Genomic DNA, 17270 nt, shown 5'->3' on the forward strand with positions numbered 1-17270 from the left:
TGTATTATAGTTCCAGGGAGATTAGAGAGAAGTGGAGGAAGAGATGATTGTCTGATGAAGAACTCTGACAGACTGTTTTTGAGTTTTCTTACTTTACTGTTGTGTTACAAAGTTAACAATGAAAATATTATTGTCTGGTCTATTCAATTTCCTTACTGATAGATAAAAAAATATTGCAAACAACATGGGAAATAGCAGTACTTCATTTGAACACTCAGCTATTTCTTGCACGTCTATGCTAGAGTTCAAGGTTTTTATATTTTCTCACACCGTTCTCTCTCTGGTCTCTCTGGCCTCAGACAGGCTGTATGCTACACCACCATACAGAAATGGTTATCTCACTCTCATGCCTGAAAACCTTTAAGAACTCCCCACTGCGGGGGGGAAAAAATCTATATTGCTGTCTCTCTCTCTCTCCATATATGCTGTAGAGACCAGGAATGGGTCATCAACTTACAAACAAACTTGAGTAGCAGCACAAATACAAGGAAGCTTTATGAGAGTGGCAAGCTTGGACAGAGGAGCAAATAGGACAAATGCCAAGCTCAGGAGAGATGTATGAAGCAACATGAGACAGGCCAATCAAGAACTTAACTCTGAAGATGCTTCTTGGAACTGAAGTGTATGGAAAGCAGATCTAGAACTAGAATCCCTTTAATATGGGCCTAGAATATCTCAACGTGTGAAATATTTACATGTGAAGAGTCACTCTAAAGTTTGTTTTGCTTAATATTTTTAAGATTCTGCTTTTCCCAGCTTACTTGCACAAATTATTTGCACTATTTTTCAAGGCAGCCTTTCCTAAGTACATGCAAATTCAGGACCCGATCAAGTTATACATTAGTCAATCAAAAGTATCCATTGGGAATCTATTAAAAAAGTGACCAGCACATGAGAGAAATCTTGAAGGTAGTCATTAGAAAATAGAATCAGGGAAATTTGAACCAGTATGGTTTTACTATATTGTCTTATCATCTTATTGGATATAAAAAATATTTTTTAAAATCCTAGAAAACTATCAAATAGTTCAATAAGTAGACTACCTTTAAAATATTTAAAAGCTTAAGGGCATTCCTTAGTTTCCACACGGCAACGTATTTACAAATACAAAGTACAAAACATCATCTATTCATTTTGCCTAGCTGGGACAAAGGGCACTGAATATTAAAGCTTCAAAAATGGTCATTTGAATTGTATTATGACTATGCAAACCAGAGGAGCTTGGCTAAACATGAAAAATGCAAAATGCTTTTCATTTCTTGTTCCTTTACTCAAACTCTAAGATGAAGGCAAGGATAGAAAGAAAGGTATCTAATGTCTCTTTCCCATTTCCTTTTCATACACCCTAAAATATGATGGACCCTAATTCTGCTGGTGTAATGCCTCCCATCTCTGGATACAATATTTACCTAATTGGGAATTTATTTCAGTGACAATTAAAAAACAATCTCTTCCATATGGAACCTAATTTTCCTGAAATAAGGTTGACATAAACCTTTGATTGTGAGTATACTGGGGAGGGAGGGGGTAAGGAGGAATTAAATTCCTTCTTTGTGCAAACATAAGACTGCACTCCCTGAAATAATCTTATAATATTTGAAGACTGGTATAGCCCTGCAAGATAGGTTTTAAAGATTAGGAAAATAAGGCTCAGAGATGGAACTACTAGCCCACATGGAAGACACAGTTCATAGAAGGCCCAGTCAAAACCAGAATTCAGATCCTTGACTTCCTGCACAGTATGCTTTTATATCATATATGGTAGGAAATGCATTTTCTCAAATGCATTCATGCATTCCCTCATGCATTCATTCAAACAAATATTTATTAAGTAGTGATTTAGTCTTTATTTAGTAGTACCTACTGAATGTCAGACACTGCACAGGAGATATAGCAGTAAACAAGTGATATAATAATCCCTGACCTTATAGACTACATTTAGGCAAAGACAGAAAATAAACAAGAGAAATAAGTAAAACATATAATAACTTCATTGGTGGAAGTACTACGAAGAAAGATAAAGCAAGAAGGGAGCCAAGGCACAAAACAAAGGGAGACTGTAAGTTTAAATAGCTTGGTTAGAATAGCCACACTGGCAATGGCATTTGAACAAAGACTTAAAGGAGATGAGAGACTGGACATGTGGATATCCATCTGAAGAGCATTTGGGGAAGGGAAACAAGTGCAGAAGCCCTGAGTTGAGAGTGTGTTTAGCATATTCAAGGAACAGCAAGGAGAGCCGTGGCTGGAGCAAGGGGCAAGGCAGATAGTATAGGAGATTAGGCCACATTGTGTAGGACTTGTCTGGTTTTCATTCTAGGTGAGGTTGGAAGCCAGTGGAGAGTTTTCTTGTTTTCTTGCTTTTTTTTTTTTAAAGTTGAATCTTTTGTGGTTATACATCATTTCATAGTGGAGGGATTTTTTTAAATTTTATTTATTTATTTTTGGCTGCATTGGGTCTTCATTGCTGAGCGCAAGCTTTCTCTAGTTGCGGCGAGCAGGAGCTACTCTTCATTGCGGTGCATGGGCTTCTTATTGTGGAGGCTTCTCTTGTTGCGGAGCACAGGCTCTAGGTGCACAGGCTTCAGTAATTGCACCACGTGGGCCTTAGAGTGCACAGGTTTCTGTAGTTGCGGCGCTTGGGCTCAGTAGTTGTGGCACACGGGCTCTAGGGCGTGTGGGCTTCAGTAGTTGTGGCGTGCGGGCTCAGTAGTTGTGGCACATGGACTTAGTTGCTCTGCGGCATGTGAGATCTTCCCGGACCAGGGATCGAACCTGTATCCCCTGCATTGGCAGGCAGATTCTTAACCACTGCACCACCAAGGATGTCCCTGCCAGTGGAGAGTTTTGAGCAGGAGATTGACAGGATGTAAATTACATTATAGTTGTATCATGTTGGCTGCTCTTTGAGAATAGTCTGGAGATGCGATGGTAGAAGAAAGAAGACTGGTTAGAAATTTTCAACAATAATCAAGGTGAAATGTGGGAGAGGCCAGAGTTACAGAACAGAAAGTGTTGATAAGTGGTTAATTCTGGAGAGATTTTGAAGGTTGAGTCAACAGTATTTCTTGACCGTTTGGGAATGGGTATGAGAAATGAGGAAAGGAGTCAAGGGTGGTTCCAGAGTTTTTATCTGAGCAGCTAAATGAGGGAGTTGTCATTTACTGAAATGGGGAAGGCTGTATGAGTAACAGATTTGTGAATAGACCAGAGAATTCCGTTTTAGACATGCTGAGTTTGAGGTAGCATCTAAGACATCCAGGTAGAGATCAAGAAGGGAGTAGTATATACAAGTCTGGAGTTCAGGCAGGAGGTCTGGACTGGAGATATAAATTTGGGGGATCAGTAGCTTATATATGATATTCAAGCTCAAAGACTGAATAAGGTCACCAGGGGAGCGATTATCGATAGAGAAGAGGCCAGAGGACTGAGCTCAGAAGCACTCCAATGTTTAGAGATTAGAAAAATGAGAAAGAGCAGTCAGTGGAATGCAAGATCAACTATTTCAAATGCTGCTGCTTGTTTAACTGAAATAAGGATAGAAAACTGGCCACTGCATTTAGCAATGTGAATATCATTGGTCATCTGATCAAGTGCAGTGTCAGTGGAATTCTGGTTTGCCTGAGAGGAGTGGGTTCAGGAGTGAGGGGCAAGGGAAAGGAGTGGGAGATGGCCCAGTGTCAGTTCCTATGCATTTGCCTTGATATTTCTACATGGTTGTTAAGTATAAAAAGTGTTTTAGAAATTATAACAATAAATTTTTATTGAATGCCCTTTATATTATAGGCCCTGAGCTATGCACTTTATACATTTAAAAAAGAATAATTCCTTGCAACAAAATGTAGTTTACAAATGAGCAAAGTGATGATTACAGAGGTTAAGTAACTTTCCCAAGGTCCCATGTTTGGTAAGCAGCAGAGTTGTAATTTGAGTTTAGGTCTGTTTGACTCCAACCCTTCATCCTTAATCTCTGTGTTATGTTGCCTTTAAATATTACATAGCCACGTTACATAGCCAATTAGCTATTAAAAAGCCACATAAAACTGATTCTTTCCTGAAGTTAAATACTAACTTGGAAGAAAGAATCCAGAAAGGTAAATGAAGCTCCTCTCTCCTTGTTGCTTAAGGTATTCTTAGCCTCTGGCAGGCATACCAGGCAGAACTGAACAGGGTTGTACATCATTTCAGCTGTCAGCCAACTCCCAGCAGGTCACTATATATGAAGCCCTCTTCAATATAAAATGGCTTGATAAACCAATTTTAGCAATATGGTTAAATTCAAATAACAACTTCCATTGGAAACAATTCAGCCCTATGGCCATTAATGAAAAAGGAGAACCGTGGTATGTCTGTAAGTCCAATAAGCCAAATATAAAGAAAGAAAGTAGTTTGTTTTCTTATCTGATTGTCTATTTGCATGAAAAACAATGATATGCCTCAGCAGAGGAGGGTTTGTGGTAAACTGGGAAGGACAAATCTCATAAAACACTATAGGCCCACTCCCTATCCACACCCTCCATTCCATTTCGACTGGTATTTTAATTGACCCTCAGACTCAGCTATTGAACCTTCTGGCTTGGGCCCAGTGGCATAAGAGGAAGGTAACATCAAACAGAATTGTGATGGAACTCCACATGGCTATTAAGAGAAACGCCTGAGTATCATAATTGTCTCTGTTCCGAAAGCCTGAGTTTTATAATTCTGTTATATCTTGGCCCAAAATGAAAGCAAGAAAAATGTTAAAGTATCAAATAGACGTTTGTTAGGAACTAGTGAAGAAAATTATATCAGCTGGCTTTGTATTTTTTTGTGTGGTATTAGGGGGAAAAAAGCCCACTGCAATTCAATATGATAATCACATATTAAGACAAGAAAAAGAGAAGAGGGCTTCCCTGGTGGCGCAGTGGATAAGAATCCGCCTGCCAATGCAGGGAACACAGGTTCGAGCCTTGGTCCGGGAAGATCCCACACGCCGCAGAGCAGCTAAGCCCGTGCACCACAACTACTGAGCCTGAGCTCTAGAGCCCGTGAGCCACAACTACTGAAGCCTGTGCACCTAGAGCCCATGCTCCAAAACAAGAGAAGCCACCGCAATGAGAAGCCCGCGCACTGCAACAAAGAGTAACCCCTGCTCGTCGCAACTAGAGAAAGCCCGCACACAGCAGCAGAGACCCAATACAGCCAAAAATAAATAAACAAAATAAATATTTATAAAAAAAAAAAAAAAAGAAAAGAAAAACAGAAGAGCTAGTGAAAACATTTGGGGAGTTCTGAAAAGTTTACAATACATTACATTACATTTTGTTTACCTTTTCATTGCTACACGGTCATGAAAGTGTTTCCCTGACTTACCTGGGTGCTCCAGCATATACAGAGCTGGGCAGGAATTTTTTCATACTTCTTTGCCAGCTAGAGAACATTTGGATGAATCAAGACCTCCCCTCTGGCTAATGGTCAGTAGTCTTCCAAAATATGTTTACTTTTTAACAACAATCTGGTAGCTTTTGAGGTCTTGAGAAAGGATAAAATGCAACCTGTTAGGACTCGGGGAGGAGGGAGAGGAATCCTTGAAATATAAAGATTTGTCATATTTATAATTTGCTGATTTCACAGTTTAATGTGAGAAAAGGCAAAATGAAACTATTATGATTTAGTTAAAATAACGGATTACATTTACGCTTAGCTGAGGCGGTTCAGGAAAATGTGCACAGAGCCCTCTGACATAAGACTTCCTCTTACTCCGATGTCCTTGCTACCCACCCCACCCCCGCTCTAAAGCAAGACACCCGTTGACCTCATTTGTTTCCAAAATGGCTATTTTTTAAAAAATGAAACTGTTTCTCATTGAAAACTTTTTACTATATAGCTACATAATAAAAACTCAACCATCAACGTACGTAAAATATATACACGCAGTGAATTCAACTTAAGAAAATTTCCCAAAATATTCATATAGGTTGTTTGGGACTAGACAGACAAAACAATAGCTAATTGAATTTTTCCCTTTCACCTAATTGTTTTTGGTCTTGGAAAGACATAGGCAGAGCTTGGCTGAACACCAGTCATTTATTTTCTATAGCTACAAAGAATTCACCTTGCCCAGAGTGTGCTAGAATAAAGAAGTTCAAATTGACATTAGAAATAATGCTACTAGTGATAGCATTTTAGCTGGAGAAAAAACTTTCTGGGATTCTACAAAATTGTCTATAGAAAAAGAAGAACTGAAAAATGGGATGAAATGGAGTTTGTCAGATACATAGCACATAGGTCGAAAAAAGATCATGGATACAAACTTATATAAAACAAGAATATGAACCTACTTATAATAAATGAAAGAGAAGGAAAGACATGGCCATACCTGAATTAAGATCTCTACTTCTTGATGTCATATATATAAAATCAAATCTCGTACTTAAATATACTAGAGGACTAAATAACTGGTTGGCTTCTGCTTTGCTCTAAGCCGAAGACAGTGTACAGTGGTTGGGGAAAAGCTTGTAATTACCGTTTCTTTTCTTCATAAAATACAGCTCATTTCTTTTCACTTCTCAGGGAAAAAAGTACCAGATTTTTTAGGGCTTTTTCCTCCTCACCTCATCCCTAGACCCAGTTTAAGCCTTAATCCTCATCCCTTCAAAGAGTGCAGCATTTCAATTCATTTCAAAGCATTGGATTGGTGCTGATGAGAGTAGGACCAAAATAAAAAAGAGATTAGCTATGCTGAGAAATGCCCATTGTAAGTTCTGCAAGAACAGTGAACCAACCAGCCAGCATATATTGAAGTTGCTTACTGCTATTTACAGGAAATTGTACAAAGCATGGTACTGGAACAGAAGGGAATGGGGCATATGTCATAGACTTTGAAGATGGAGAAAAAATTTATGTGTAAAATAAATTAAGGACCCTCCAAAGAAAATAAAAATTAATACATTCAAATATACATGCTTCACACATACACACAAACTGAGCAAATAAAAAAACTCCTTAAAACCTAATTTGAAAATACTATAAAACCTTATTTTGGCAGTTACAGTGTTCTATTCCTCTAAAAGAGTGATAATAAGTTTTACGCTATGCCCATGACAGCAAAGACAATTAATTGTTCCAAAGATCTGACCACTAAACAGTTTTTAAAAATATGAAAATAATTACATCAGCGTATGGACTCTGGAAAATTTCTTCTCTGGTAATAAGGTCAGATAGACATTTCCTGTTTCACATTTCTAGTACACTTTGTCTTTTATACAATAATAGTATGAAACAATAGTTTGGCATGAGTTCAATGCATACTAAGAAATGCCCTGGCCCTTGAAGGCTGGGATGAGTCAGCCTCAAATGGCAAAAATCTCAATGACGACAAGAAAGGCAGACTGTCTGGGGTGTGGTGGCCCTAGAGAATAAGATTCAAGGAGCCAACCCATCTAGACTTCAATCTTTGATGTTTCTTGACCAGTGAAGAGCTCTTATGTTTAACAGCTACATGTACACAGCATTTAGGCTTGTATCTACATAACCTGGCTTTTTTTTTTTTTTAATTGTTTGCAAGGCAAACCTGCAATACAGAAAAAGAATGAGTTGGCATTTCCTCCTAAATTGTTAACCCAGATTGGCCGTTGCTTCCATTACTCAACCTCCTGCTCTTGCTTTAAACAATCCAGGTGACAATGAGCTCTTTCCTACCCTTCACCAAACCTTGCCACCAAGTGGGAATCCTTACCCTGTATCCATGGGCCTTTCTTACCACTACTTTGAACACCATGAGACAGAGCCACCCAGCACTGGGCCCCTCAGAAACTTGGTAATTCACACACCCATCTTCTCTGATGCCAAACTGGGATCCTCGGTACATGCTGGCATCAAAACAACTCGTGCCAACTTGAGAATATTTAGGCCAGTCATTTCCAAGGATATCTCTCATCTCTAATCTTCTGTTACTCACTTATGGAAAGTAGATGAAGAAAGCATTCTAAAATAAAGCAGAGGATGCAGGTTAACAATGGGACAAGCATACAGAGTTAGGAGGGGCAGAATCTGAGCTGAGAAGTTACAAACCGGAAGGAATGACAATGGGGGAAAAGGGTAGGCAACTGGGAGGAGGTTGCCTTTCTTCCAGTGCCAGAGAACGATAGGGATGAGAAAGCTAGAGGTCCTCCTTGACCAAGCCTTCTCCTTCACTCTCCACACACAACTCATCATCAAGTCTTCCTTGTTTTTTACTACAAGGGATAAAACACCTGCTGTTTTCTTTTTCCCCCAAATAATAAAGTTTTATTTACTTATAAATAATACATATCTATTTTTAAATTTCAAAACAGTATAAAAAGATAGAGAAAAAAACTAAAAATCATCTCCAACCCTACTACCCAGAAATAAGCACTGTTTTAATATTTAGTGGAAAAGCCGTATAGATATCTCTATACACACACTTGCACACTCCTGAACACACATACAATTTTATAGAAAGTGAGGCATGTTATACAAGGAGTTGGGTAACATTCTGTTTTCACTTAACAGGTCACAGGTATCTTTCTATTTCAGTAAGTATAGTTATACACAATCATTTTTAATGGTTGCATAATGTTCCATTGATGGGGATATGTCATAATTTATTTAACAAATCTTTCACTGAAGGAAATTTTTTTCAATTTTGACTGTTATGACAGCACTGATACTGATACCTTGTACATATATATGTGCTATTATGAGAGTTTCTTTACTAATCTGATAATGAAAAATAGCTCTTGTTCTTTTATTTCTACTTTTTGATCTTTGGTGAGGTTTTAGCACTTTGTAGGCCAATTATATTCTTTGATACATTGCTGTGTCCATTTTTTCTGTCCGAAAGCTTTTTATCTTACTGAGGCATAAGACCTCTTTGACTATTAGAACTATCAACCCTCTTATCTTTCATATCATTCATGTGTCACAAGTTTGTTTGTTTTTTTTCCAATTTGTCCCTTGCTTTACAAACAATTTTTTTTATGTTTTTGCTGAAGTATTTAATTTTTACATAGTCAAATTTCTTTCTTGGTTTAGTCCTGCTGATTTAATTTCCTTCTATTCCTACCAGCACTAACCTAAATCAGATGCTTTATCATCTTTCACCCAGATAACTATAAAAATCTGAACTATTCTCCCTGATCTCTGTCTCCTGGAATCTACACTCCACACAGCTGTCAGAGAGTTCTTTTTAAAATGAAAATCTGGCCAGGGGGCTTCCCTGGTGGCGCAGTGGTTGAGAATCTGCCTGCCGATGCAGGAGACACGGGTTCGAGCCCTGGTCTGGGAAGATCCCACATGCCGCGGAGCAACTAGGCCCGTGAGCCACAACTACTGAGCCTGCGCGTCTGGAGCCCATGCTCCGCAAAAGAGAGGCCACGACAGTGAGAGGCCCGCGCACCGCGATGAAGAGTGGCCCCCGCTTGCCGCAACTAGAGAAAGCCCTCGCACAGAAACGAAGACCCAATACAGCCATAAATAAATAAATAAATAAATAAAATTTAAAAAAAAAAAAAATCTGGCCAGGTCATTCTTCTGTCTAAGACTGTTCTGTGGTGTGTGTCTCAAGTTGGGTATTTGTATGGCTTTTCCAAGGGTCAATAAAATAACAACTAACCATGGCAAATATTCCTGGAGCATTATTTATTTGTGAAGTTTTTTGAAGAAAGAAAGCACATTATTCTTATTTTAAGGAAAGCACAAATATGGAACAGGATGCAAACTTCAAATGAATTTTTAAGATAAGCAAGAAGGTTTCAAAAACATATTAGTATTTAGGTGGAAATATTTAAAAAGCAATGGATATAGAGGATAACTCTTTAGTGCCTTAATATGTGTGGCAAGGAGTGCCTTGCCTTCACCAAAATCCATTGCCCTTTCCCAATTAGGTTGTCACATAATCCTTCTGATCACATAGATTTCCCAGCCTCCTTTGAGGTTAGGTGTGACTGTGTGATTGAATTCTGGCCCATGAAGATGGAAGAAATTACTGTGATCATACAATTTATTGTCCAAATCAGGACACTGTTGAGAGTGCAAGAAGACACTATTAATTGTTGTTCTAGGAATTCAGGCATAAATTGGGGCATCTGATCACCATGGGGAGAAGTGAAGTATGTCACCCCAAGGTGGGCCCAGGCCTAACTACCCCTTCTCTTCTGCAGTCTGTTGACAGATGTGGAACATGCTAGTAGAAGATTCAGTGTCCTGGATAGAGCCAGGGTGTGGAATGCTTGCACTAAACTGTTCTGAGAGTGAGAACACCACTTCCAGCATTTCAAACCATTGTAGGTGACAGCAGTTCTTATCCTGACCAGTGCAACGTGGGACACAAAGATTTCCATGAAATGGCCTTTCCCTAGCTCTCCAGCCTTACCTTTCATCATTCTCTAGCTTGAATTTAAGCTCTAGCAAACTGAACTACTTGCTCATACATTTTTAAATACCTATTTATGTGTCAGTCTCTCCCACTAATCAGGGAGCTCCTTGATGGCAAAAACTTCACCTTAATTATCTTTGTAGCAAGCCACTACCTGGCACATAATACATTTCATGAATATCTGTGGAGTGAAGAAATATTTAGCCAAGTAAGAAGTAAATCTTTCAACAGTGGCTATTTCATGACCAGAACTAAAACTATCAGAACTATATACCAAATGGAAGATCTTATATCTGCAAAGACATATATTCAAATACAACATTTTGGAAAAATGAACTACATACTTTTATAGCCCTAAAATATGAATGCAAAAATATTCTTCCTTTTAGCCTTCCATGTTTCTTTATCTTCGCCTCATCCCGGCCCACCCCCCAGCCCTCCCCCCCTTATACAAACACAGACACACACATATTCTTTCATTTCCTGGGGGAATTTTTGACTTAATTAACAATAGTAGAATAAGTTTGAAGAGAACGAAAGATTTTAAGTTCAGATCCTAAGGTGTTCAGTAATCCCTACTTGAGGTGCTTTTGCTCAGCAGGGGGATTTATCTCTCCTGCTTTCCAAGATGATTAAGAGTTGATGTACAATTGACGATGATGTACACTAGAGCATGTTATCAACTCAAGAAAGGGGCTTTGCCTGCGTGATTTAATTAACATTAACGGTAGTTAATCTGCACACACACAGCATAATGTCCTCTTAGCTCTAAGAAAGGGAGGGGCTTTCACCACCTAGATTATGAAATATTGATTAATTCATGTATGCTGACATCCATCAAAAAATCGAATCATTCAATCTGTCACTCCTCCCCCTATCCACATACAAAAACGTAATGGCGGTCCTGAGTAGAACAAAAGGAGTGATGAGGGGGTGAAAATGAGGAAGAAGCATAAGAGCAGAGAAAGAAAAACATTGCAAATGAAATATGTCAGGCTACGACCACAGACACACAACATCCACACACAATCACACAAACACACACACAAAAAACACCCACTCTACTAATTAATGCAGCTTTGCTTTCACACCAAATATTGGGAAAACACTAATTAGAGAGAAATCTCGTTAATCCATTTCCCAGTTCATTAATTATGCATCAATGCCAAGTTTTTGTTGGCCTGACATAAGACAATCCTGTTCCAATGAAGATCTGATGCTGCACATTGCACAACAGTTACGGGGCTTTCCTGACTCTGTGGGATGGTATTCAGGATCTACTCAATTCACATGTTGTATATATTTGTGTCCTCTAATAAGTATTCTGTGATTATGAAATGTTCTTCAAGCTGACTACAATTGTTTCTTAGCTAATACTTCATCCACCTCTGTCACAGGCACATTAGGAATTCTATTCAGCTGGCAAAAAAGCAACACAACATTGTGAATGTACTTAATGCCACTGAATTGTACACTTAAAAATGGTTAAAGTGGTAAATTTAATGTGATACATATTTTACCACAATAAAAAAAATTTTAAGTGAAAGAATATCTATAGATTTTTGAAAAAGTTATCTAGGGAGTCTATAGATGTAAAACAAAACAAAACAAAACAGCTTACAAGTTCTCAGTCTCGAAAGACCTCAGAATGTATTTCCTTGTGTTCAGAGAAAATATTTTGAGATGAACTTCAGAACCCAGACAAACTCAAATGTGCTGTTTGCAAAGATTTGAGGAAAGCAAGGATGTTTAATGGCCTGATCAACAAATATTAATTGAGTATCCACAAAATTCTTAGCACTGTACTAGTTAATTTGGAGCTACCTATATTTAATTACATCTAGTCTCCTAACATATTATTCCCTATACTCCTTGCTCATTTCTTTGTCAATGTCTGGATGTCACAGCTCCCTCTGACCCAAGTACAAAGAAATTTACTAGACTTGGATTAGTGAGCAGGTAAAAGTTATGGGCTGCTTCCACTGATGGATAGCTTCACTTTTTCTACAGAGAATAAGTCTCACTTTTGAGGAGTGCTTCAGATTCACAAAGTGCCTCATACTTAATAAACACTAGTGTCACCCTCTCAGTAGGGTGACAGTAAATGGCAACTAATACAGTAAACTTTTCTCAACGTTTGTATCAAGAGATCCAGTATTAAATGTTATCAAATCCTATCTTCAAGGTACAAACTGACTGACCCTGGAGTGTGCAAAGGAATTTTTTAGTCACTATCACACAACTGAATTTACTGCAATAGTTGTTGTGTAGTATCAATCTGAGGTAGAATTCTGGCCAATAAATCAAAGTGAATTTTGAAACAAAGAAAAAATAGAGAAAGATTCAATAAAGGCTCTAAGAATTATCTGATTCTTTGTCTAATTTTTCACCATGGAAATATTGGTAATTGACATTTTTATTTAAATAAAAGTAAGCCATTAATACCCAAAGACAGTTGCACACAACTGGTTGTTAAAAGTTTTCCTTAAGTCTTAATTTTATCTAGTGTATTTACTGAACAGGATAATTTACTTAAATTTTCTTCTTCATTTTATATCTGGTGGCATACATATTTATCCTAACAGCCTTCCAGTGAGTGGTTGGCTGGGATAAGTCCAGCCTGCAAGAGACCAAGGAAGAAGATGGGAGTGCTTCTTGCTCAACACTATATAATGTGTGGAATGCGAGGGAAAGCATCAAAGGCTATCTAAGGAGAGACTGCTGAGAGAAATACCTCTCGGTGTCCAAATGTTCACCAAAGAAGGGGCCCTAAGTTGGTTAGTGAGATCCTTGCTAGGAAACCAAGTGGCTGGAGAACAAGATTCAGCAGTTGGTCCAAATGGCTGCATTTTTGTATGTTTCTTAGCATCCATGCTCTGTCAGCAGAGCCAGTTTGCCTGATAAAGAGACCAAGAGGGCTGGAACTGATGGTGTTCAAATACCCTCCACATGGATCAACTAATGTTTATGTAGTATTTTATGTTTCTTAAGAAGGTTCTTGGGAAGAAGTTTCACATGTGTCTTCTCAACTGAACCTTGAATCAGGTAGATATTAACAGTATCCACAATTTACAGATGAAGAAAGGACATGAAGAATGTGCCTCCACACTAGAAACAATATCTGGGGCTTGACCTCCACTCACCAAGTCACCTGGAAACAAGGTTGCTTCTCCAGTTGGAGGAGCCAGGCTAAGGGTATATTGTCTGCTGACCACCTACTGACTGGCTGGTCAGAGAAGCAACAGTAACAGGAGCTGCACTCAGGCTGATGGGATGATGGGATCCCAGAGGTCTTGGTGAACCTTTTGAGAACTCATTTCTCACCTAAGTGGTCCTAGAAGAAAGGCAGTGGGAAGTAATGGTCAAGTATGAAACTTCATTAAGTTGTTCTCTGATAAATCTCCAAATTATTTTTCAGTGAAAGATTAGAGAGCAATTTGGGCATATAACTCAGAAGCAATGAAGAGTTTAAGTAAACTTTCATTAAAAAAAACCCAAAAAGCCCTCCTTGCAGAGCTATCTACTTAAGTGTATGCCTAAGACTTCTTAGGAAATGCATCTATAAAAATAAAAACTAGAGATTTTATTGATGTTGAACCTGTCTCCTTCCAGCAAAAAGCAATAACTATTCATCAATAGATACACAAACTAATTGTAAAACAAAAGCCCCAAAACAAAAGAAAAAATACGCAGAAATTTAAAAAGATTTTAAAGCCTAATTCACTTCACATTTATCTCATTGAGATGCATTTCTAATAAAATTATATTTACTCCCAAGAATGCAAGGATTCTTCAATATATGCAAACCAATCAATGTGATACACCATATTAACAAACAGAAGGATAAAAACCATATGATCAACTCAATAGATGCAGAAAAAGCTTTTGACAAAATTTAACACCCATTTATGATAAAAACTCTCCAGAAAGTAGGCATAGAGGGAACCTACCTCAACATAGTAAAGGCCATATATGACAAACCCTCAGCCAACATCACTCTCAATGGTGAAAAGCTGAAACTATTTCCTCTAAGATCAGGAAAAAGACAAGGGTGCCCACTCTCACCACTATTATTCAACATAGTTTTGGAAGTCCTAGCTACAGCAATCAGAGAAGAAAAAGAAATAAAAGGAATACAAATCAGAAGAGAAGAAGTAAAACTCACTATTTGCAGATGACATGATACTATACATAGAGAATACTAAAGGTGCTACCAGAAAACTACTAGAGCTAATCAATGAATTTGGTAAATTATCAGGATACAAAATTAATGCACAGAAATCTCTTGCATTCCTATACACTAACAATGAAAAATCTGAAAGAGAAATTAAGGAACCACTCTCATTTACCATTGTAACAAAAAGAATAAAATACCTAGGAATAAACCTACCTAAGGAGACAAAAGGCCTGTATGCAGAAAACTAAAGACACTGATGAAAGAAGTCAAAGACCATACAAACAGATGGAGAGATATACCATGTTCTTGGATTGGAAGAATCAGCATTGTGAAAATGACTATATTACCCAAAGCAATCTACAGATTCAATGCAATTCCTATCAAACTACCAATGGCATTTTACACAGAACTAGAACAAAAAATTTTACAATTTGTATGGACACACAAAAGACCCCGAATAGCCAAAGCAACATTGAGACAGAAAAACGGAGCTGGAGGAACCAGGCTCCCTGACTTCAGACTATACTACAAAGCTACAGTAATCAAGACAGTATGGTACTGGCACCAAAACGGAAATATAGATCAATGGAACAGGATAGAAAGCCCAGAGATAATCCACACATATATGGTCACCTTATCTTTGACAAAGGAGGCAAGAATATACAATGGAGAAAAGACAGCCTCTTCAATAAGTGGTGCTGGGAAAACTGGACAGCTACATGTAAAAGAATGAAAATAGAACACTCCCTAACACCATACACAAAAATAAACTCAAAATGGATTAAAGACCTAAATGTAAGTCCAGACACTATCAAACTCTTAGAGGAAAACATAGGCAGATCACTCTATGACATAAATCACAGCAAGATCCTTTTTGACCCACCTCTTAGAGAAATGGAAATAAAAACAAAAATAAACAAATGGGACCTAATGAAACTGAAAAGCTTTTGCACAGCAAAGGAAACCATAAACAAGATGAAAAGACAACCCTCAGAATGGGAGAAAATATTTTCAAAAGAAGCAACTGACAAAGGATTAATCTCCAAAATATACAAGCAGCTCATGCAGTTCAATATCAAAAAAACAAACAATCCAATCCAAAAATGGGTGGAAGACCTAAACAGACATTTCTCCAAAGAAGATAACACAGATTGCCAACAGACACATGAAAGGATCTCAACATCACTAATCATTAGAGAAATGCAAATCAAAACCACAATGAGGTATCACCTCACACCTGTCAGAATGGCCAACATCAAAAAAATCTACAAACAATAAATGCCGGAAAGGGTGTGGAGAAAAAGGAACCCTCTTGCACTGTTGGTGGGAATGCAAATTGATATAGCCACTATGGAGAACAGTATGGAGGCTCCTTAAAAATCTAAAAATAGAACTACCATATGACCTAACAATCCCACTACTGGGCATATACCCTGAGAAAACCATAATTCAAAAAGAGTCATGTACCACAACGTTCATTGCAGCACTATTTACAATAGCCAGGACATGGAAGCAACCTAAATGTCCATCGACAGATAAATGGATAAAGAAGATGTGGCACATATATACAGTGGAATATTACTCAGCCATAAAGAGAAATGAAACTGAGTTATTTGTAGTGAGGTGGATGGACCTAGAGTCTTTCATACAGAGTGAAGTAAGTCAAAAAGAGAAAAACAAATACTGTAGGCTAACACATATACATGGAATCTAAAAAAAAAAAAAAATGTTTCTGACGAGCCTAGTGTCAGGACAGGAGTAAAGATGAGGACTCGGGGTGGGCGGGGAGGGGAAACTGGAATAAAGTGAGAGAGTGGCATTGACATATATACACTACCAAATATAAAATAGATAGCTAGTGGGAAGCAGCTGCATAGCACAGGGAGATCAGCTCGTGGTTTGTGACCACTTAGAGGGGTGGGATAGGGAGGGTGGAAGGGAGGCGTACGAGGTAGGGGATATGGGGATATATGTATACATATAGCTGATTCACTTTGTTATACAGCAGAAACTAACATGACATTGTAAAGCAATTATACTCCAATAAAGACTTTTTAAAAAAATTATGTTTACTGTTAAGTCAAATCGTGGAATTTTTTTTTAAAACATCTTTATTGGAGTATAATTGCTTTACAATGGTGTGTTAGTTTCTGCTTTATAACAAAGTGAATCAGCTATACATATACATATATCCCCACATCTCCTCCCTCTGTGTCTCCCTCCCACCCTTGCTATCCCACCCCTCTAGGTGGACACAAAGCACCAAGCTGATCTCCCTGTGCTATGTGGCTGCTTCCCACTAGCTATCTATTTTACATTTGGTAGTATATATAAGTCCATGCCACTCTCTCACTTTGTCCCAGCTTACCCTTCCCCCTCCCTGTGTCCTCAAGTCCATTCTCTATGTCTGCATCTTTATTTCTGTCCTGCCCCTAGGTTTTTCAGAACCTTTTTTTTTTTTTTAGATTCCATATATATGTGTTAACATACAGTATTTGTTTTTCTCTTTCTGACTTACTTCACTCTGTATGACAGACTCTAGGTCCATCCACCTCACTACAAATGACTCAATTTCATTTCTTTTTATTGCTGAGTAATATTCCATTGTATATGTGTACTACATCTTCTTTATCCATTCAAATCGTGTAATTTTTTTAACCAACTTTTAAAAATCAACTTATATTAATAGTAACTGTAATGGTGACTTATTCTAGA

The sequence above is a fragment of the Balaenoptera borealis genome (assembly GCF_965194805.1).
Source record: "Balaenoptera borealis genome assembly, chromosome: 1".
Taxonomy (NCBI): Eukaryota; Metazoa; Chordata; class Mammalia; order Artiodactyla; family Balaenopteridae; genus Balaenoptera; species Balaenoptera borealis.